The sequence below is a fragment of the Galeopterus variegatus genome, unplaced genomic scaffold (genome assembly GCF_000696425.1).
Source record: "Galeopterus variegatus unplaced genomic scaffold, G_variegatus-3.0.2 Scaffold5528, whole genome shotgun sequence".
Lineage (NCBI taxonomy): Eukaryota > Metazoa > Chordata > Mammalia > Dermoptera > Cynocephalidae > Galeopterus > Galeopterus variegatus.
The window spans coordinates 70307-93200 of NW_007731639.1; the positions used below are offsets into that span (position 1 = coordinate 70307).

General features: G+C 37.7%; 1 long non-coding RNA gene across 6 annotated transcripts in view; it reads right to left on the bottom strand.

Moving 5' to 3' along the window:
- LOC103604994 overlaps positions 1-22894 on the bottom strand; it is an 85451-nt gene that overhangs the window by 45783 nt on the left and 16774 nt on the right. For all 6 annotated transcript variants that reach the window (XR_551765.1, XR_551761.1, XR_551762.1 and 3 more), the window contains one exon: positions 22112-22264. This is a non-coding gene — a long non-coding RNA (uncharacterized LOC103604994). The remainder of the gene's footprint in view (positions 1-22111; positions 22265-22894) is intronic.

Consider the following 22894-nt stretch of genomic DNA (forward strand, 5'->3'; position numbering starts at 1 on the left):
GGGGGGGGGGGGGGGGGGGGGGGGGGGAGGCTGTGAAGAAATCAGCTTCTCAGGAACAAGAAGAGCTGGAAGCTGGAGCAGGGCACGGCTTGCTTCTCTGGAGGGTCAGGGTGCAATGATAAAGCAGTTCTTAGCCGGAAGCCAGCCGGCGATGGTGGGGCGAGAAGCCGAGCGCAGGATTAGAAAAGAGACAAGAGACAAAAGATGGGGTCAGGAGGACAAACAGTCTCGAGGAGCTGTTGCGCTTTATTCAACAGGCATTTCTCCTTATATACTTTTCTAAGTGCATATCTAAACAAAGGGTTACTAATTCTGTGTAAGCAGCTGGATGCGTGGGTTTACAGGAATAGCACACACTCCCAAGTTCTCAGGAATGCTCCAAGGTCAAAAGTATCTCCAGCTATTTTCAAAACAATTCTCTTTGATCTCATGAAGCTTCGTCAGCTGGATGCAGCTGGACGAGAGCTGTGCCCCCTAGGGGACCCCTGCATTCAGGGCAGCTCCCTGCTTCCAACAGTTCTTCTCAGGGTCAGATAGAGAAGAGAGTTGTAACTGCTCTTGAGCCAACTTCACACACTTACCATTCCTCAGTGTTGGCTAAACTCAGTCTCACAAAGAGTGGCCGTGGTGCTGTTGGTGATGCCTTGAGAAAGGGAATCAGAGAAGAGGACAAAAGGAGTCAGAAGAGAATGGGAGTGAGAAAGTTCCTGGTAAAGTGATGCCACCCTCATCTTCCAGGTGCTCTCGAGGGAAGTGATGGAAGAGCAGAGGCATTTCCTCAGATAACAGTTGTTGTCTTATCTTGCTCAATGGCCGGCCCAGAAGAGGCTTTTTAACCTATGTTTACTAAATGTTATGCTTCCATCATTTAAAACTCCAGTTTGAGTCATTTGGGTTGGCTCCCTCATTTTACAGGTGAGGAAGCTGAAGAACAGAGGAGTTAAGTGACAAGAATAAGAATACCTACCTAATTATAGTACATACAAGACAGCGATCAAGTTCCCTGGACTCTCAGCCTGGTACCCTTTTCTTCACATCACACTGCCTGCTGACTTCATGTATACTTGCTCCTCTCTGCTTTCCATGAAGATGCTTTTAAAACTAATAATGCCAAAGATGAATGGGATTTCAGAAAGCCATTGTCTTTGAGAAAGATTCATCTTAAACACTTGAGGGGAACAGAGTATATATATTTTTAATCATCAGAGATGGAAATCCTACCATATTTCTTAGTAGTTCAGTCCAATTTTTCTTGTTAGTAAACACTTCCTTATATCTATCCCAAGTTGTTCATACTGCAGTTTAAGCCTCGTGTTTTTCTCAGGTGAGATGGAAAACAATGGTCACTATATTCTCCTAAGTGTCTTTATGTACATAAAGATTGCTATTAAATTGCCCTTTATCCTCCTTTCTCTTCCAGCTGACTAATCCCAGTTTCTTTAAATTCCCTCCTAGTTCTTTTCCAATCCTTTAATAACCTTTGTGGCTGAACTCTCAGCCACCTCTAGAATCAACCCTTCCCTGTTAATTACGAATTGCAGATTTGGGCTCAACTTCCAACTATGGTTCTGAATGTTAACTGGCAAATTGATTGTGTCATGGTTCCTGCATTGGTTTGTAAAACTATAGACCACCTTAATCTAGATTGAAAGCAGATTATTTGTAGCTTCTTTAAAACAAATTTAAATTTGAACTGCCTATCTCCCAGTTGTCAATATGTTTCTACTTCTCCTCTAAGCAGTTAGGGAGAACTAAGGTTAATAAGAATCTATAAGAAAGTAAATAAGCTGAACAGAAATCCCAAAATTTGTATCACATATAAATATAAGTAGGTTTGGGTTTGTGTATCACTATTCCTCCAATAGTGCAGATAATTCAGTGCTATCTAAGAAGCAATGGAATACAAGTTACTTTTCATGTATTGTCTCCACAGTGTTTTGTTTCTTTGCATTGTTTTTCTAAATTTACAATATTTTAGAAAAAAAGTTTTTCTAAACTATACAATAGTATGTCTAAATTTCTTTAGTAAATACTCTTTCCCCTATGTTTTCTATATGTGCTGTTGAAGCTTAAAAGGAAAGTAACTTTTTAAGAAGTCTTTTGTTATTTGCATAAAAAAGTAAGATTGTGGTAGTATAAAATTAACAATTTCCTAAGCCATATATTAATATCAATTTAGTATCTATTTATCAGACACCTACTATGCACACAATAGGTAGTTAGAAAGCTGGATAAATGCAAACAGCAGAATATAAATCTGAAAGGCTTTTCAGAGGAGGTAATATTTAAGTTGGATACTGAGGAATGACTAGAATTTTGACTGATACTCAAGCTGAAGGAAGATATGCCAAGGAGAAGTAACGTATGAGCAAAGGAAGGCAGAGTAGCATCACTTATATGAAGGTTCTTCAAAAAGTTCATGGAAAAATTGAATTAAAAGACAATGCAAATATTTTCATGAACTTTTTGAAGACCTCTCATCCAGCTAATGAGATATTGGCAAAGAAAGTGATTGGGAAAGAATAAAATTGGATATTAAAGAGATGTTATTTTTACAATAATTTTTCCAACTAAAGTAGTTTTTGAGAACTCATCTGAGTACTATAAAAGAGTCACGCCATTTCAGTGCAATCTCAGGATCAAAAAACAACTAATTTACACAACAGCCTTCATGCGGGATGGAGGCAGTTTAAAAGGTCTGGCAATCCAGGGAAACACAGTCATTTGCTTTTTATAGTTTAAATAATTTCACCATCTATAGTTTCACAATTTTTTCTTCATTCCACCACAGGATTAATTGGTCCTACTTGGCAAACATGGAACTTCTTTGTTTGTGCATGTGTGTTTCTCAGTAAGAAGAAGAACAAGAAAATGTGGCTGAGGTTGGTTTGTAATTTTTCACTGTGGCTTTGAATCATGGATGATATCAGCACAGCTACAGAAACTGGGATTGTCAGTTAAGCCTCCCTCCCAGCTGGCTAAGCAGCAGAGCATGAAACATGAACCATAAAGAAACAATAGCAAGGCTCTGTGGTTATTTGTTGCTGTTCTCCAAATACACTACGTGGAAGAATGGAAAATGATCCAAACTATATTCTCAACAAGGCCAAGATAATTTCCTAGTGTAAGATTTTCTTTCCTTTCTTTCCTTTTTTTAAAACAATATTTTTAAAAATTCGTTAACAAAGGAGAAAGAAAATGGTTGAGAAATGTCTGAGAATGGTTTGGCAAAATGACGTATATAGCGTAACTAGCCAAAAGAAATTATGAGTTATCATGGCAGAGTTCTCAGTCCACATCCCCTTAACAATTACACATGCCTGTGGGCTTGTGCCATACAACAATATTACCAATAAATTAAGGGAGTTAAAGGACTGGATAGGAGTTGGTGAACTTGGAGAACATGTGAATACTACATGTATATGTTTGAGTGTGTGTGTTCTCTCAATAGAAAATGAAAAGCTACAGAAAAAATCGTATTCTTTAGACATTTATTAAAAACATATGTATCCTAAATCAGGCACTGGGCTAGACAGGGATAATAAGTAATGAGAGGAAAGGAAGAGGGAGAGTTTCTATGACTCAAAATTGTGACTTAGGCAACTGTGTAGATAATGATTTTCCCATCAACCAAGATAGGTGAATTTGAGAGATGTTCATTTTGGAAAGAAAGACTAATAGTTCAGACTTGGGCATTCTGAGTTGGAGGTAGCCACAAAGCATGTAGCAGAAGATTCCCAGAAGACACTTGGACCCACGGGCCTAGAGCTCAGGAGAGAAGTCGGGCCTGTGGGTAAAGATCTGGGACTGGTTGAGGAGTGGATGTATTCCATGAGGATAAATGAGAGATCACCCAGAGAAAATTTACACTGAGAAGAGAATCAAGGATGGTATCTAGAATGCTATAATAGTTAGCAATTCAACAAATACCTCTTGGGTAATCACTGTATAGTCATCTTGTTAGGTACTTCCTGGTGTAGAGAGGTAAAGAAAATGGAGTTCAAGTCCTCAAGGAGATTACTACTCCTATGGGTATTTGAGTAAGACAAACATTTCTTTCTTGATATCAAGGTACTTTCCCTATAATCACTCCCAAAATTTACTAAAGTGACATAACAAAATATTATTTTATGCTTTCTACGTCTTCTCAGTATATTTTTGTAAGTTATTAATTTTGTTCTTAAATTTGGAATTATCAGTTGTCAATAATGATAGATAAGAATACTAAGCTCGTTCTGGTCTATGGCCACCATACCATTTATTTCCTTTTGAAATTCCAAAACTTTACATAAGAATAATTGTCAGTTACTGAATACATGCCACATGTCAACATTACTTTTATGTGCTTTACAGAAAGTGTTTCACTGAAACATCACAACAACCCTACAAGACTGGTATTAGTACTCCATTTCATAGATGCAACAATTGGGGTACAACTGCTTGCAAGTGGCATAGCCAAGAAACAAACGCAAATCGTCTCATGTTCATAGGAGTAAATCCATGCTCCTCAAAATTTCCTTAGTCTATCTTTTTATGCCCATTCCTCATGAAGAGGTAACAGATGATCACCCTCAATGACAGCAAGGGGGGTTTCATAATAACTGGGCATCTGCCATTAAACACCTCCATTCACCTACTCCCAGGGCCACCTTAGGAAACTAATTGTCATTGTTTGGGAAGTACTCTAAGACTATTTAGTGAGGGTCCAGACTTTTGAGGAATGAAAATCTGATGAATGAAAAGAGGTTGTTATAACAACGTAATAAATATAATTTTTAAAAATAGAACAAGTTTGCAGGTTGGTCTTGAGTCCTCTTTAGTTTGTAAATAATATGCTGGGCAGTGAAATTAGAGACTCAAAGGGATCTTATAAAGTTGAAGAATAAAGAATTGAAAAGCTAAATAAGATTCAAAGACTCAAATTTGACAGAGTATCTCTGTGGGAAAATAGAGTAGATTATTTGGCACTAATTTCACAATTAAGCAAGAATAAACACAATGTGGGAAGTCCACACAATGGAATATTAGTCACCCATTAAAGGGAATAAAGTACTAATTTGTTGTAACAAGGATAAACCTTGAAAACATCATGCTAAAGGACAGAAGCTAAAAACAAAAGGTGACATATTGTGTATCATTCCATTTACAGCAGATGTCCAGAATTTACAAATCCATAAAACAAAAAAATAGATTAGTGGGTGCCGGGAACTGGAGGAAGAAGGACTGGGGAGTGACTGCTAATGGACATTGGATTTCTTTTTTGGGGTGATGAAATTTTTCTGGAATTAGATAATGGTGATGGTTGTACAACCTAGTGAACATACTAAAAAACCTTTTTTTTTTTTTTTTTGTGTGTGTGTGTGTGTGTGTGTGAATTTATTTATTTATTTTTAGCTCCCACCAATAAGTGAGAACATGTGGTATTTCTCTTTCTGTGCCTGACTCGTTTCACTTAATATAATTCTCTCAAGGTCCATACATGTTGCTGCAAATGGCAGTATTGCATTCATTTTTATAGCTGAGTAGTATTCCATTGTGTAGATATACCACATTTTCCGTATCCACTCATCCGATGATGGACATTTGGACTGGTTCCAACTCTTGGCTATTGTAAAGAGTGCTGCAATGAACATTGGGGAACAGGTATACCTTCGACTTGATGATTTCCATTCCTCTGGGTATATTCCCAGCAGTGGGATAGCTGCGTCGTATGGTAGATCTATCTTCAGCTGTTTGAGGAACCTCCAAACCATTTTCCATAGGGGTTGCACCATTTTGCATTCCCACCAACAATGTATGAGAGTTCCCCTCTCTCCGCAACCATGCCAGCATTTATCTTTCAGCATCTTTTGGATTTTAGCCATCCTAACTGGGGTGAGAACACACACACACACATTATAGTTGTTTGAGGAACCTCCATACCATTTTCCATAGAAGCTGCACCATTTTGCAGTACCACCAACAATGTATGAGAGTTCCTTTTTCTCCGCAACCTCACCAACATTTACGACAAGCAAACAGAAAGGACACTGTTGGGTGGGAGGGAGGAAAGGGAGGAGGGAGGGAGGTTTTGGTAAGGGCGAACAATTGGTAAGGGGCAACAATAATCAACCACAATGTATATTGACAAAATAAAATTTAAAAAAAAAACCATACTAAAAAACCACTGAATTATGCACTTTAATGTGGGTGAATTTTATCATATGTGAATTATACCTCAATTAAAAATTACAAGTTAAAAATTCAAGCAAGACAATGAGATTCATAGGAAGGAGTACTTGGGTATCAAAAACCATCTTCTTTTTATTAAAGAATTGGTCTGGCCCTATGGACTATAATGTCAAGTTCTGGGATCCAGATGGCTTAAGAAGTGCCACAAAGCCAATTAGATTTGGAAAATAAAGTTTATATGGAAAACTAAAGTAATGGGAATGATTCCATCCCAAAATCCAAAGTCAGAGGGGGTTATTTAATAAAATTTTCAAGTATATAAGGATTCTTAAGCAGACCAGTTGCTTTCCATCTTCTCTGAAGATAGAGCAGAAAGAAAAGGGCTCAACAGGTAACATAAGGTATTTAGGACAGGCACAAGAGAAAGTATCCTTACACTGAGAGTTTGACAGAGAGCATGTTACTAAAGGAGGCTGTAGATCCCTAAAACAAGGGCCAAGGCTTCAGGTCTTTTTGAAAATATTTTCAAAGCCATATTTGTGAATTTGTCATGAAGACACTGTAGAGGATACCCTTTCTAGTTTAAGGTTCAAGTAACTGAGCGGGATAAAATAAAAGACATGCTATGGACTACATGAAGTCCAATCAGGTTAATGTGAAAGTAAATTTCTTTAAAATAATTCTAACTTTCTATCAGTCTCCTTCATAAAGCATCCTCATGGGAGAAAAAAAAAAAAGACCAAATTCTCCTGCTCCAAAGGAACTGAGAAGCACTGATACATGAGATTCAGGTGTTCTGTCAACAATATTCCCAAGCTGGGATTTTCAGCTACTTAGAAGTTCTCTTTCTCTTTATTAATCTTTTTAGTATTTTGTAGTTTTTTCCCCTAATTCTGAAAGTATCTCTGCTGTCAGCCCTACATCCACCTACCCAGTCTGACAGGCTGTAGAATTTTTCCCATTGCTTTGTCACCAGAACTGACACTTCACTAAACCACTCCTGCTCCTCCATCTCTAACCATGACATCTTCTATTTTTGACTGCATAAACTACCATGTCTATTGCCAGGTCGCAATACTGTACCTTGATAACATATATATACCCCCCACCATCTAAAACATCACATATTCATACTTTAAATTCCACAAATTCATGCTTTTGGATTATGTTGTCAACTATGTTAGTTGCCTATTTTTTAAACATAGATGTATAAGTTTTCTGATATAATTGGAGCAATGTTTCACAGTTCTTAAGTATGTGTTTTTCATCTCTAAGGAAAGACCAATATACTGATGTCACAATTGTATATTTGAAATTTCTATCTCTTGATTAAATAATATGTATGAAATCAATGTTAATGCCACATCAATAGCACTCACATTCAGGTAACAGCAAAATTAAGTCATTAACTTAAGAGATTAGCATGCTTTCCAACAAGCACATATTTCTCTAGTGTCCATCCTCAGAGTATCACAAATACTACCAGCAGCCACATAAACTATTTTGTTCTGTCAACTGCCAATGTTACTTAACAAAAAGTAGACATTTCACCTTGCTGAAGACATGATCAAAGTTGGACCAGAAATGAACCAGGCAACATTACAATCTTTTTCCTAAGGCCTGGAACTCACTTGGAAGTAGGATGGAGGTGGGGAACAACATCAAATAATCTTTACAGGTCAGAACAAAACAGGTCTTAAAATTGTTTTTGGCTCCATTGCCCCTGGGTCAGCTGCTGAAACAGAAGTCAGGCTGAGACTTATAGGCTTACATTAATTTTCCTTATGTTGCTTAATTTTAGTAGCATAGTTTCCACATACTCTAATTTCTTGGTTTTGATGTTGTATGACATGTCTTGTAAAAAGCATGAAGTTGGTTTAACTGTACAACATTAAAGTTATATCCCCATTAGGTCTATAATCTAAAGACCTGTTACTTACATATAAGAAAAAGTTCTTACCTCTTATAATTACTGAGACTTATCGAGAAATCCCACAAGGCCCTCTTGCTTATTTGAGACTCATCTTAAACAAGAAGGCCTTGCTATATTATACAAAGTTGTCCTTTCAAAACCAGGTAGACAAATAATTCATACTCCAGACCCTGAGTCTTCCATGACTTCCTCTGTTTTACAAAAATACCCTTTATGAGTGCCTAACTCTGCTTCACATTCTTCTGGTCTTATTGCTCCACAAAGACTATGAAAGTGAGGCTTATATCAAATTTAATTTGGGCCATAGCCACACAGTCCCACCAAGAAAAAAATCTTGTGAATACCACTCTAGGTCAGGGACTGTACATTTTCAGTGTTCAGAACAGATCCCCATAGGATGCTTCAGACAGTGTTTCCACCCCCTGATACAGCAGTCCTTGACTCTGAGTGGGTTAAGGGCCCAACTCTCAGTCTAATGGAAGCTGAACCCACAGCCCCTGTACTACACACCCCTATCACATAGCACTGACTAACTAAAATAGCAGTTATGTTCCTGATCAAGGGATCATTATCCACTTTCTTTATAAAACAGCCACAAACTCCGTATTAATTGACCAAAACTGATATGTCTTTATACTGTATAGAATTAAGTTCTCTGAAATCTATACATAACTGATACCATGAGATCCAAAGCTGGGGTTTTTCAGGGAGTGGGGGGAAGGATGGTCTGAAAGCAATAGGGAGAAACAAAGAGGATACCTAGCCCTGCTCCAGACCTAGTGGTAGGAGACTGTGGAAGATAACATTGCCACCACCTAAGAGGGCAGCAGAAGAAGCAGCATGCTCAGGAGAGAGCCAAGTTTCTGTCGGATTTACAAAGTGAAAGGAATGTTTCAAGAAGGGGTTGGGGACATAGAAGATTTTGCTGATGACAGATTCTGAATTCCAGGGGGACACAGGACTTGGGCAGGAATGGAATAGAGGAGATGGAGTGGGAGGTAAAGAGCTTTGGAGGTAAAGTGTTTCCTACATATCAGGCTTCTTGCAGAGACTAATCTAAACAATGATCAAAGGTAACATGAGATTAGACTGAGGCAAATAGTGGTGATTAGGATGAGAGTGTGAGGTCAGAGAGGGCTCCCCTTGATCCCTGCTGATGGAAGTGAGAAGGTCCAGGGAAGTGGGGTCTTATCCAAGTATTTATACCCCTCTTGATCTCTGATGGTGAAGAAGGTAATATATAAATCCATACAACAAAGGAATATCATATACATTTTGAAATATGTAGTTCTTTGTAATTCTAGATTTAATTTTATAGCAGCAAATAAGAAGGGGAAGCAACAACTGGGATAATGGAACTTAGAAGAGATTCTTTAAGAAGATTTTGACAGCCATATATGGAAAATCTTTTGGGGAGACGTAGGGATATTTCATGGCTTTTGGGAAACTGATATAAGTGTGCTTGATCTGATACCATCTTAAACTTTTCTGAGACACCACGGTACAGTTAACTTTGGGAAAGTTACCAAATCTCCCTGAGATTCAGTTTCCTTATCTGTCAAATGGTGATAATAATACCTGTCTCTGAGGGCTGTCACCTACAACAGTTCATTCCCAATAAATGTTTAACTACCCTTCTCATTCCTTCTAACATGCCCACGAGTCAAGTATCACCATTTTAAAATGCAGAAATAGGTTTGTAGTGAGAATTAGTAACTCATTTAAGTTCCCTCAGGAAGAGGCTGAGCTGGGATTTTTAACTCTGCTTGGGCTGATGCTAAAGGTTGGTCTGAGCCCTTTTCACTGACCTTCACTCACTCTTTTATTTGCTTTTCTACTACAGTTAGTATGAGAACTTATTTTTCAAAAATTCGTTGAGAAACATCCTGCCTCTATACATGCCAAAAGTCTATAAAAGAGGTCTAGTTGGCACAGGCATGTGTGAGTCATTATCAGACAAGAACCATCGGCTTAACTGATGGTGGTGGTGGTAGTGAAGAATAAACAGAATGTGAAGAGAATGTAGGCATTTAAAAATACCATAAGAGCCTGAGATTCTCTTTGGTACTGAATAGGTTTCTCTGCATTATAAGGGCAAAATTTGATTGAGCTTTCATTTGTTTTCTCTCTATATATTGAACAAAGGCCAAAGTTAATTAAAACCAGTGAAGCAGCTGCAGGATATAGAAGATGTACTATAGAAGGTGTGTCTAAAAACATAGGTTCTGACCCTGCCTAGGCTACCGGGCAGCCAGTGGCCTTGAGCAGGTTCATAATTGCTCTGATGGTAATAATCTAGTGATCAAGAGCATGGATTTCAGAACCAGAAAGCCCAGGTCTGATTCTGGTACTTCTACTTCCTAGTGTGTGACCAGGGTTACTCTCTGAGCCACAACTTCCCTATTTCAAAATGGGGATAACAGCACCTAACTCACAGAATTATTATAAGGATTAAATGTACTATTGCGGGTAGTTGGCAATAATACAGAATTGGTGTTCAGAAAATATCTGTTATAATTGTTACCACCACCACTCTCTGAGTTTCATGTTCCCTGTTTCTAAAATGGGGCAATAATACTTGTCTCCTCTGCTCTCCCTTCCACATAGGGGTGTTTGTGATGACTACTGTCTGTAAAACAACACTTTGTAAAATGTAAAAAATACCATATAAGAATATGTGGTTATTATGATGATAACTCAGGAGAGAACTGAATATACTATCTTTGTCATGTGAAGTGACAGGGATGATTAATCTTAAAATTTTTCAAAAATGATAACCGAATTCTAAAGATCCTAAATATCTAGCTGAGGAAAACAAACTGTTTTCAGAACTCCATGTTCTTTTTTCCATAATATAATCAGAACCCCTCAGGACTCATTTAATTCATTGTATAAAGGCAAAACAACAACAAAGTTGAAATAAAGGGGAGGCTGGTTTCTCAGATTGCCTACAAAACTGAGAAATTGTTACTAGAGCACAATGCAATAAAGAAGCTTACAAATTGAGTCCCGGGGGAAGGACACAAGCTATATTTGTTACATGTGGATATCAGATGACAGAAGTTGGTCTCTTCTATTCTGTGAAGTGCCATGTATATAAATTTGTAGACTATTGTTCCCTTTAACTCAAAATACTGGTGAACAAACAGTTGGAGCAAAGCCACCTCCAGAACATGACAAGCCATGGCACTCAGAACACTGACCATCTCTCATTGCTCAAAGAAACTAAGCCTTTAAACTATGACTTGCTTAACTTGGAGTTTCTGTTGTTTACCAATGTGCGTCTTAAATGATCTCAAGAGAATCTCACAGAGGAAGGCCTTAGAAGTCATCTAGACACCCTCCCCTCCCCACCACCATGCTTGAAGAGTCTATTTCATACCACACTGTACAGAGGCTAATTATTTCAGGGGTAAGAGTGCTCCCTTGTTTGGTTGCCCTACTGAAGCTACGGTTGACAAATGCCAGGGTAACACAATTCCCCTGTCCTGAGGTTTCCATGAAGAGCTTCCTGCTAGAGTAACCTTTTCTGCAGTCCTGTTTAAGGATTCCAAGAATTTTTGTGTAGATGTGAACTAGACTTCCTTCTCTCTCATTCAGAGTAGAAAAGTCAGGCAGACCCCTGGCTTTAAGATGCACACATTCTCCTGCTGCTCCACGCAGGAACTGGCTTGGCCTGCACTTGCAAGGAAAGGCCCACAAGTACCTGGCTTGCTGCCTTGCAACTCTGGGAGTGGGTGGGTTTGATTGGGGAAGGGAATAAAAAGCCTGCTTGTAGCCACAGATCAAGCCACATTCTCCAATATGGTTTTACTGGAATAAGGTTGATATTTTACTCTTCATCGGTCTGTTGTCTGAGTCTTTTTCTCAACAGGAAATGAGGAGAAAGTGACTTTTGGCTCTCTTGAACACCAATAGAGTCTACTCTCTCTCACTGTATAACCTGTTAATATTTGAAGGTGGTCTTCATATTCCTCTTTAGCCTTTTTTTCCAGGCCAACATCTTTAGTTTGCCATTTCTCCTCCTAGGATATAAATCCAGACCTCTTATTTCCCTGATTGTAATTGTCAGGGACCCCCTTAATTATTAACCTGACTTAGCACTCTGGACATGGGCTATTAGAGTAGAATAACTATTGCCACCTCTGATCCATAACACTACATTTTAATACTGCATACTCAGATTCACATTAGTTGTTCTTTTTAATAAGGAGGTACACAATAGTATTGACTCACATTGAATTTCCTATCAACTAACATCCCTACATCTTTTCCCCATACTTGCTTTGAAACCAAGCTCCTTCTCTCCTTTAAGACAATATAATATTTTGTTAACCTAAAGGAGTAAGCTTTTGTTAACCTAGGAATTTACATGGTCTCTAGTAGCATAATACAGTGGTTAAGAGTATAGGCTTTGGTGTTAGACAAATGGTTCCTGTCCCAGCAATGCCTCTTATTGGCTGTGGGACTTGAGTGATTTAATATCTCTGTGCCTCTACATCTACCTATAGAATGGAATATTAATAGTTTACACCTTGGAGGATCATTGTGAGGATTAAATGACAAAATCCATGTATCACACACTAAGTGCTCAATAAATGTTACCTATGATTTTTATTAGCAAATTCATCAACCTACACAGATCTTTTTAAAATCCTGTCTCACTTATGGGATGTTTTAGCCCTCTCTTCCAATTTTGAACCAATCATATGTTGCAAAAGCACATCTTCTGTGCTTTCATTTAAATTTTTAAAAGAGAAAACTGGACAGAACAACATCAGCTGATTCCTGAGGATTATTACCCTGATGACCTCGTTCCCAATGGACATCAAATCATCCATCAGTTCAAAACTGCCGGGGTCCATTTGTTCAACCAGCTATGAATCTACTTAATTAACCTCAACAAGACAACAGGAATATCATAAAAATCTCTGCCAAACTCATCCCAAAATAAAAATCAATGCTTTGACATTCCTATAACCAATGAGATGAACTGTGAAAGACTAAAAGGATCTCACAGATAGAAATGCTTTGCTATCTAGTGAGTTCATATTGGTTCCAAACAATCATGTTTTTTTCACAAGCAATTGTTTCATGATCCACTCTAAAATTTTGCTGATTGATATCCTGCAGGTTCTAGTATATGGCACCTTCTTCCCCACTGCATTTTTCAAAATTCAGATGTCTTCCATTATTTTCTGATATTCTGGTACCATACCTTATTGCTATAGTTTCTCATAAATGATGTGATCACTCACATTGGCAAGTTCTGTCACTACCCTGTGCTGTGGTTCTAATGGAAAGGCCCCAGTAGTGAGTTAGAGGAGCTCTAGACCACCCGAAGACACATAGGGCGGCATTTACCTTCTTCTGCTGCTGATGATTATGATAATAATAATAGTAGCTATCTGTGAGGTGCTGAGCCAAGCATTTTACATGGATTATCTAATTTAATCCTCAAAACAACTCTTTGAAGTCGGTATTATGATAATCCCCTTTTTACACAGAGGGAAGTAGGCTTAGGTCATATAGCTTATACATGGACTGGTCTAGGATCAAACCCTGGTCAATCAGATTCTGGAGCCCAAACTTCCAACCAAGTGCTATACTATCTCCTCTTTTTACTAAATGGCACCATATGGCTGTATGAACTATACAGTTCCAGCCTTGCAGGCACAGAAACTTGACACTGTTGACGAGGCTTAGACATGATGCCTCACCCCAACAAAGGTCACAATAAACTGGTGTAGCAAACCAGAACGCCAACTTGTTAATGTATCACAGTTATGTATCTATGACACAGACTCCTAGCAGTCTGACCAAAGCATTTTCCCTTTTAGACAGTTCAACCTATGGAGGTAAACTGTAAGCACAAGATATCAGAATAAGAGGAGTTTGCCGAGTGAGGACTTGAATGTTAAATTGAATTTCCAACAAAGAAGGACTCTTGCCAGTGGCACTGAAACTTTGAAGATGGCTGCTATTCCAATTTCTATGGATGGTTTCTGGGGGTAGAGGGCAAAATTATTGTTTACATTAGGTACTTCTGATGTTGACCTGCCCCCTTTCTGACACATTTGTGCTTTACTTATGCTTATGACAGTCTTTGGCCTAGAGACATTTGCTTTAGGTTACTTTCCCCTATTCTGCACTAATACATTCTCTGATGGTTTTATACATTAATTTATTTCCCAAACAAGTTCTTAAATAACCCCCATATCTAGTCTCTCTATATAATATAATTAACTCTGGCCTAAGGTTTTAACTCTTTTAAGACAGCTAGGAACTCTCCTACTATCTTTTTTATTTTTTATTTTTACCTCTTAAGGACATGTACCATATTCAATTGGTAGTACAAAATAGGTACTGCAACAGTAAAGGTGGTGCAAAAATAGATTTTAAGATGTTCTCTTCATTATTCTATCTTCTCCAGACAATTGGTTTTGATTGGTTTCAAGGGGTAGAGAGAGAGGGCAATGTAATCAGAGAGGCCCTGTGCATAGGAAGTCAGGCCCTTGAAATAAAAGTGGAAGTAGTCCTGTCCTCAAACAAATCAGTCACTAGGCACTGGGTGGGGATGGAAGGGAGGAAGGGACCACAGAGAATGTTCTGAGCTAGACCACTTACTGATTTTAGATATTCCTATGTAAGAAATATACCACAAGCAGTGCTCTCACTCTGACCGAAACAGACTTCTCAGAGAGAAGATCAAGGAAGATACTGCAAATATTTAAGTGTGAGAACACCACTGACACTAAACTGAAGCTTGAGAACTTGAAAGCAAAAGTGACTGGAGATGAAGTGAAACTGTTTTGTTGGTAAAGATTGGAATGTGAAGATGAAATGAAAATTTTAAATAGAGTACACTTTTCACTGCCCTTTATCTCACTTGGTGACTCAAACTGGGAGTTTCTGTAATACAGAATTCTGTTTGGTAAAGTGACCTACGTACTCTTAGGATGAACTTATCATGAACATTTGGGGAATAACTCACTCCATGTCATCATGATATGGATCACAAGCACATTTCCTTGCTTTTGCAGAGTGCCATGGACATATCAAAGCACTTTCCCAAGTATTTTCTCTTCTACTCTTCACACAAACACTGTAATACACTTGTAATTGTAATACACTTTGTTACGGGTAAGGAAAGTGCTTTAAATTCAGTGTTTTTTCCATGATACAGGAGTAATGGCTGCTACTACAGCCCAGTCTTTACTGAAGGCAACCAAAACACACACAATCATCACTCCATTATGAGGGGACTTCAAAAAGTTCATGGAAAAATTGAATTAAAAGAAAATACTAATCTTTCCATGAACTTTTTGAAGACCCCTTACTCATACCCTTAATTAGCTGTAGAATGCTATGTTATAAGCCCCAATATCTTTAAAATTAAACCCACATGTATAAGAACATTCTTTAAGGTAGTCCTATCAATTTGGCCCTGGTGTGTGTGAATACTGCAACACAGTACTGATCACAGTACTCCCTTGCCTGAGTTCCCAAATCCAGATTTAAAATCTTTGTAAACCAAATATCAAACCCAAAGGTCCAGTCTCTGTCTTCAGTTTTCTCTGACCACTCTGTAGTATTTGCTAAAATTCTTTTCAGAACTGACCACCATGACTCTACAAAGTACTGGCTCTCCTACTGATTTGACTTCATTTTCTACATCTGTTTCGCTGGGAAATTCTTATCTCCTTCCTCTCCTATCACAACTTAATGGTGTCTTAAAAGTAAGTGATAATCCTCTGCTCTTTTGTCTTTTGGTATCTTTTTCTTATAGTCTTACCTTTGGATTTGGCTAACTCTAGCTGTCTTTACCCCTAACTCTGGTGGATAACTTCTTAATCTCAATTACTAAACTTAACCTCTCATGTGAGTTTTAATTTTCCATCTCCCCCCATCCATGCTGAACAATTTACCATTTTGCCTTATTATTTTAAACTCAGAAGCCATATAAAACTGAATTGAGTAAGTAAGAAACCTGTGGGAATGGACTGAAATTGGAGGTATCAGTGTGAATTTATGATTTCTAAAATACATATGTGTGTGTATATGCGTGTGTGTGTGTGTGTGTCTGTGTGTGTGCGTTATACATAAGGGTACTTTAAAAAGTCCACGGAAAAATAGAATTAAAAGCTAATATGAATCTTTTCATGAGCTTTTTGAAGTACCCTTGTGTGTGTGTGTGTGTGTGTGTGTGTATACACACATAGAGAGAGAGAGAAAGAGAAAGAGAGGTAAATATAGATAGATATAGATATAGATAATAGATATATAATTTCCTGTTCTATTCTTTCAGGGCCAAGAAGCAAAGACAACTCAATAACAATGAGCACACCTATGCCCAGAACTTGGTCACTAACACCATTTCCATTAAAAAAGAAATTAGGTTTCTTGGAAAAATGGGTGACTTGAGGGCTGAAGCAGGATAGGTACAAGATGTGCCTAGGATAATTTATGCCAAAGAGTAAGGAAGTGCTAAAAATATGGTAGGGACATGACACAAGAACATACTAGCTAAATCTGAGATAATTTAAGCAACTAAAGAATTCATTATGGTAATAACCATTGAAAAGACTAGGAATCCATGAGTCCAAACTAGTAAGAGATGGATAGATGAATGGATAGATGGGGAAAAGAGAGTTTTCTTGCCTTCTTGCTCTCCTATTAAAAAATGTCTAGTGCTGACTGGCAAATGTGGAGGGAACATTGGAGTTGGAAAATCATGATTTTGCAGCCATCTTATAAAACTTTAGATTATATAGGAATCATTAATAGATACTAAATCTGGGCTTGTGATGAGGAACAAGGTATTTGCTTGCCACTGACTATTTTGTGCTTGCAAAGTAAGAAGAGTAACTACACAGAGGAAAACTTAAACAGTGCCTTGACCTGGTAATCAAAATTTACATCACCAATGAAGGGCAGATGGACATTATTTGCCTCCAGGTGTAATAACCTGAGGACAAATCATTACCTGGATGACAAGGCATAACCTGAACCTAATCATAAGGAAATATCAGACAAATTTTTTTAAAGTGAGGGAGAAGACTGAATTCCTCAAAGTCATAAAAGATAAAGAGAGGCTACAAATATGTTCCAGATTAAAAGAGACTAAAGGAACATGACAATTAAATATGATAATTAATTGAAATACCTAATCCTAGACTGATCTTGTGCTGGAAAAAAGAAATGCTATGAAAGACACTACTGGAATATAAATGGTAGATTAAATAAAAGTATTTAATCAAATTTACTGAGGTTGATAACCCTGCTATTTATGTAAGAGAATATCCCTTTTCTTGGAAATACACACTGAAGTGATTGGGTGTAAAAAAATCAAGATAAATGTAATTTACCCTCAAATGGGCTAGACAAATATTATGTGTGTTATGTACATACATATATATATATATATATATATAATTTATATGTATGTGTAGGTAGATGATAGATAAGTAGGTAGATAGGTAGGTAAACAGAACAAATGATAAAGCAAATGTGGTAAAATATTAGCCATAGATAAATATGGGTAAAGGTATTCAAGTGTTCTGTGTACTATTTCTATTCTTGCAATTTTTCTGTACTTCCAAATAAAAAACAAAAAAACAACCAAACAAAAAAGCCTAGATTGAAACCTTTTCTCATAGTCCCAAAGCAAGCTGTCTCTATCTTTTATTGGCTTTATTCTTTCAAGTAGGCTGAACTATTATACTTGTCCTTGCAACTCTTCTCTCTTACCTCTCAGAGCCATTTTACCATATATTGTCTACACATCCTTCATAATGCATCACATCTACCCCTTCTTTTGCATTTCTATTACCACCATCTAATTTCAAACATCTATCATTTTACAATAAATTATTGCTACAATCTGCAGATTCATCATTCCTAAACTAGGCTTTCTCTATTCTAAAACACCATGCACATATTTATCACATTTGTCTCTCAACAATATTATTTTCATTCTGTCACTTATATACTCAAATTTTCACAATGAACTCTGTTACCTAACATAAGTTAAGCAATCGATCAATAAGTTTCTAAATTCTTAGCAAAACTTAAAAAAAAAATTGCATTTTCATTGTAGAAAAAAGTTGAAACACCAAAGAGCCCAAAGAAGAAAATCAAAATAACTCATGGTCTCAGTATATGTAGCACCACTACTACCAACTGTTGTGTATCCTCCCTGTTTTTTTCCTTGTCATAAATATATTTTATAAAATGAGGATCATACTATACATTGTTTTACAACCTACTTTTTTCATTCTTCCTTATATCATGAGTATTTCCCCATTTCAATAAGTATTTTTATACAACACAATTTGTAATAGCTATAGAACATTATGTTGTATACTTGTAATCTGACTTAATCAATTATCTAGGATTTTTTTCAATTTTTCATTCTTATAAATAGCACAAACAAAAATATTTATACATACATATTTGTGCTAATCTATTAATGGTTTCCTTAGGATAAATGACTGTTTTTTAAAAAATTAAATTGAATCACATCTTCCTCTACTTAACGTATACAAAACACACTATGAGCTTTTCCCCTCTCATGCTTTTACTCCCTTTCTCACATTGTCTTTATGCCTCCCCTATGCTAATCTAAATCAGAAGCAGGCAACATATCTTAAATATCTTTGTATCAGAAGTCCTCAAAAAATGGCCTTTGAGGGCCAGCCCGGTGGTGCACTGCTACAGTGCGCCGCTTGGTGGCACTCCCGCCGAGGGTTCGGATCCCACATACAGACCGGCCGCTCACTGGCTGAGCGAGGTACGGGCGCAACACCGAGGGTTGCGATCCCGTTGCTGGTCCCGGTACGGGCACGACACTGAGGGTTGCGATCCGTTGCCGGTCATGAAAAAGACAAAAAAAAGGAAAAAAAAAAAATGGCCTTTGAATGACTAACATCCTATGCATTCTTCCAGGCCTTGCTCAAGTCTTCCCTTTCCCATGGAGCCTTCCCTATAACCTCTATAGGACATAGTAATCACTCCTTCCTGCCTATCACTGATACAAAAAGGCCGATATATTTTTTCTCATTTACAAGCAGGTGACAGGTGCCATCCACTTGGCAGTTAGGAGAAACATGGCATGAAAAGGTGACTTGATTGCCAACAGTCTGTTCTGAGTCTCTGAGTGAGTTCTACAGCCTATGCCCTAATGTGAGCCATGAGAAGAGTATTCCCTGTGAAACTTTTTGTGATACTAGATCTGTATCTGTTAGACTCTAAATGTCTGATAAAAGCACAAGTTGACTCGGTTACTTAACTTTAAAACTAAATGATTTCAAAATTAATTATATGCATGAGTACTTCAGGTTAATTAATTCTCTTTCCGGAAACATCACAAAGATTCAAGAACTATCCTTTTCATTGCTTTCAGGTACATACATTTACCTAGAACTATGCTAAAAAGTATAACTGAGAAGGGGCTTTATAGAACTTGCTTTAACAAATACATGTTAATGACTCATAAGATCAATTGATTATATATGAATATGAACTTTTAAAGTATACAAAAGTGCTCGAGAAAAGATTTTTCTCTTAAATAGTTTCAAGATAGAACTTTCTAATATGACTGGGCTTAAAAAAAGTTTCACAAGGAATTAGAATAACAATGACACTCTACTACTTAAGTAAAGCAGTCAGGACTACTTTGAACTCTGGGAGTGAAATCTTAATACTACCAGTAACTTATGGGAGACCAGCTGCTGCCTTTATACATTTATAAAGAAAAATCATTGTTTTATTTTACCAAGTTCCTTCAAGTAAAATTTTATGCATAAATTAACTGAGTCATGGGCAAGCCATCACTGAAGCTGCCTTTGAGGTTCATGAAAGGAAGTGTCTCTAAGGATATTAAGTTGGAAGAGAACACACTTGAAAAATTTTGTTCCTCGGCATTTTTTGGTCCATTTGAGAATTTTTCATAGTAACACTTTATGCACATTTTTTCCAATTTTAAAACAAATTTTTAATGGCTAACATTTTAAATAAAAGCAATCACATAGCACTGGTCATTGCCCTCCCCACTTTATCAAAGGGAGGCTAGAAGGAAGAGGTTAATATTGCTGTAGTAATCCCCAAATCAAAGCCATTATTTGGACAGCCTGTGTTCTCAGGCTCTCCTATGCCAGACACTGAGATTCGTATCACGGACAAGGAAGGTGCCACAAAAGAAATGATTAAAAATAACTAGAAGACAATTACTCCTTTGTGACTCCTGCCTGAGAGCTTGAAATATGAGAATTCATCTTAGTTTCTTTAATGAATTCCTCTGCTGCTGTCATGAGGTTAATTCTCCACATCTTCTACTACCCTGATTATTAAAAAAAAAAAAAAAAAAAGGAAAAAGGAAAAGGAGCCAGCCAATATAAACATCAAAGGGCACACCCACTTCTGTGGCCTTCAGATATTTTCCAGAGCTGGATTGTGGGGACAAAAGAGATTGGGGGGAAGGGGACATTGCTTTCTGTTTTCTTTAGAAGACAGTGGGCCAATCCTGCCAGACAATGCTACAGTACAAGTAGGTGACATCTTGCTAGGCAGCAAAGGTTTTCTCAGTGAAGCTAGAAGATGTTCCCTTGGCTTAGCCAAGACAGACCCGAGCTATTACTGAATGGTAGTATGTGGAGGATGAGAGTGGAGTCCTTCCTAAAAAGAGTCTAGTTGCAGACATTCTCCACTGGGCCTGAGACCAAAGCACTGAAGGGGGAGGTGGGCATGGGATGGAGGAAGGAGGCAACTTGAGACAAAATTTAAAACCAGCACAGCTTTTCATTTTATCAACTTAAAGCAAATAACTGTTTGTGGTATTCACTGGAGTTTGAGTGTTTTCTTTTGCCAAGCCTATAGACCCCACAAAACACTGACTAAAAGACTGGTCTGAAGTTAATAAGACGAAACTGAATGGGAATAAATGTAAAAATCTATTACATCAATACAAGAGAGAAAACTCTGTATCCATACAGGTACGTGTGTGTGTGTGTGTGTGTGTGTGTATCCTATATGTATATGTGTGTGTGTATGTATGTATGTATCCTGTATGTGTGTTGTTTATGTTATCTTTCTGGGTTGTGCTTATATAAAGGTCATAGCAGATTTTGTGGAAAAAGTAAGGAAGTCTTACAATATAAATACTTACTATTTGGTGATATGTACTACTTTACAGCAGGCCCTGATGTCCGGTGCATTCTAACCATATCCACACAACCACTCTCTGCTTGGACTGCTGCAGTGGCCTCCCACCTGGGCTCCCACTACTTCTCTTGCTCTCCTCTAATCTACCTTCTACACAGAAGACAGAGTGATCTTCACAAAATGAAAATCTGGTTATATCATGCCACCTACCTAAAACCTTTGATGACTTCCCATTAGATAAAATCTAACTTCCTTAATGTGGCCTGTGTTGTTATTTATGAACTGGACCATGCCACACTGCACAACCTTGTCTGGGTCACTCTCATCAAGTGCCACGTTCACTCAGCTTTGCACAAGCACAGCTTTCCCTGCCACAGGACCTCCACGTAAACCGACCACTCTACCTGTTAACACTCTTCCTCTGACTCCTGACCTTGCTAACCCCCTTTTTATCCTTTATGTCCATATTGAAATCTTACTTCCTCAGAAATCTCCCTAACTCCTGATGTAAATCTGGCTGCCCTGCTATAATTTCTATTCCTAATCTATACATTTCCCTACTATTTTATAATCTCTGCAAGAAAAGACTCTGTATTTCTGTCATCATTGTAGCTCCAATATTTAACACTGTGCTTGGCACATGTTAGGTGCTCAAGAAATAATTAAATGAGAACAGCACTGAAAAGAAAGCAGCAGAATACTTTCCTCTAGGAGAAATACTTTCTCAAATTTTACAGGTTAACTTTTTAAGCTAAGAAATATTTAAAAAATGTGAATGTCATTAGAACAGAGGAAAGTCTAGCTACCTTCAACTTATAATTATTAAAATATTACCTCGATACTCACCAGCAATGCTTTTCCGCTTCTGAATCACTGCATAATGGGGAACAGAAGGTGACCAGAATGGATCTGTAAGGTTTTCAGAGTCGTGATCTGTGGTGGTCCTTATAAATTCCATAGCAGTCTGAAGAACTCTAAGCTGTAGTGCAAGAGCCATATCTAAAAACAGAAGATACTAGAATGTTTTCAAGCTATGTGATTATGAATTTTTTATTGAACTCATTTTGATATATCATGCAATATCTAAACTGTCAATCAGGTTTTATTAGACATAAATTTAAAAATTTTGATCAACATGGGTTTTTGATGGTAGTATATATTCTTTAACTGTCTTTAAAAGCAACATTAAAGCAAATTTTCAAATGATTACTATAAAAATTTCCATGGAAAAGTATCAGCTTACTAATTTATTTCATTTTATGTAATTATTTAGAAGAACACACATTTTGGTACATAAGGCAAAAGCTTAACCAGAAATTCCCACATTTTTCTGTTTCATATTCACTTTAGCATTTGCCATTAAAAAAAAGGGGGGGGGCCGGGCTGGCCCGGTGGCGCACTGTTACAGTGCGCCGCTTGGGAAGCACGGCGGCGCTCCCGCCAAGGGTTCGGATCCCGCATGCAGACCGGCCGCTCACTGGCTGAGCGAGGTGCGGGAGCAACACCGAGGGTTGCGATCCCATTGCCGGTCCTGGTCCGGTGCGGGCGCGACACTGAGGGTTGCGATCCGTTGCCGGTCACGAAAAAAGACAAAAAGGAAAAAAAAAAAAAAAAAAAAAAAAGTTTTTT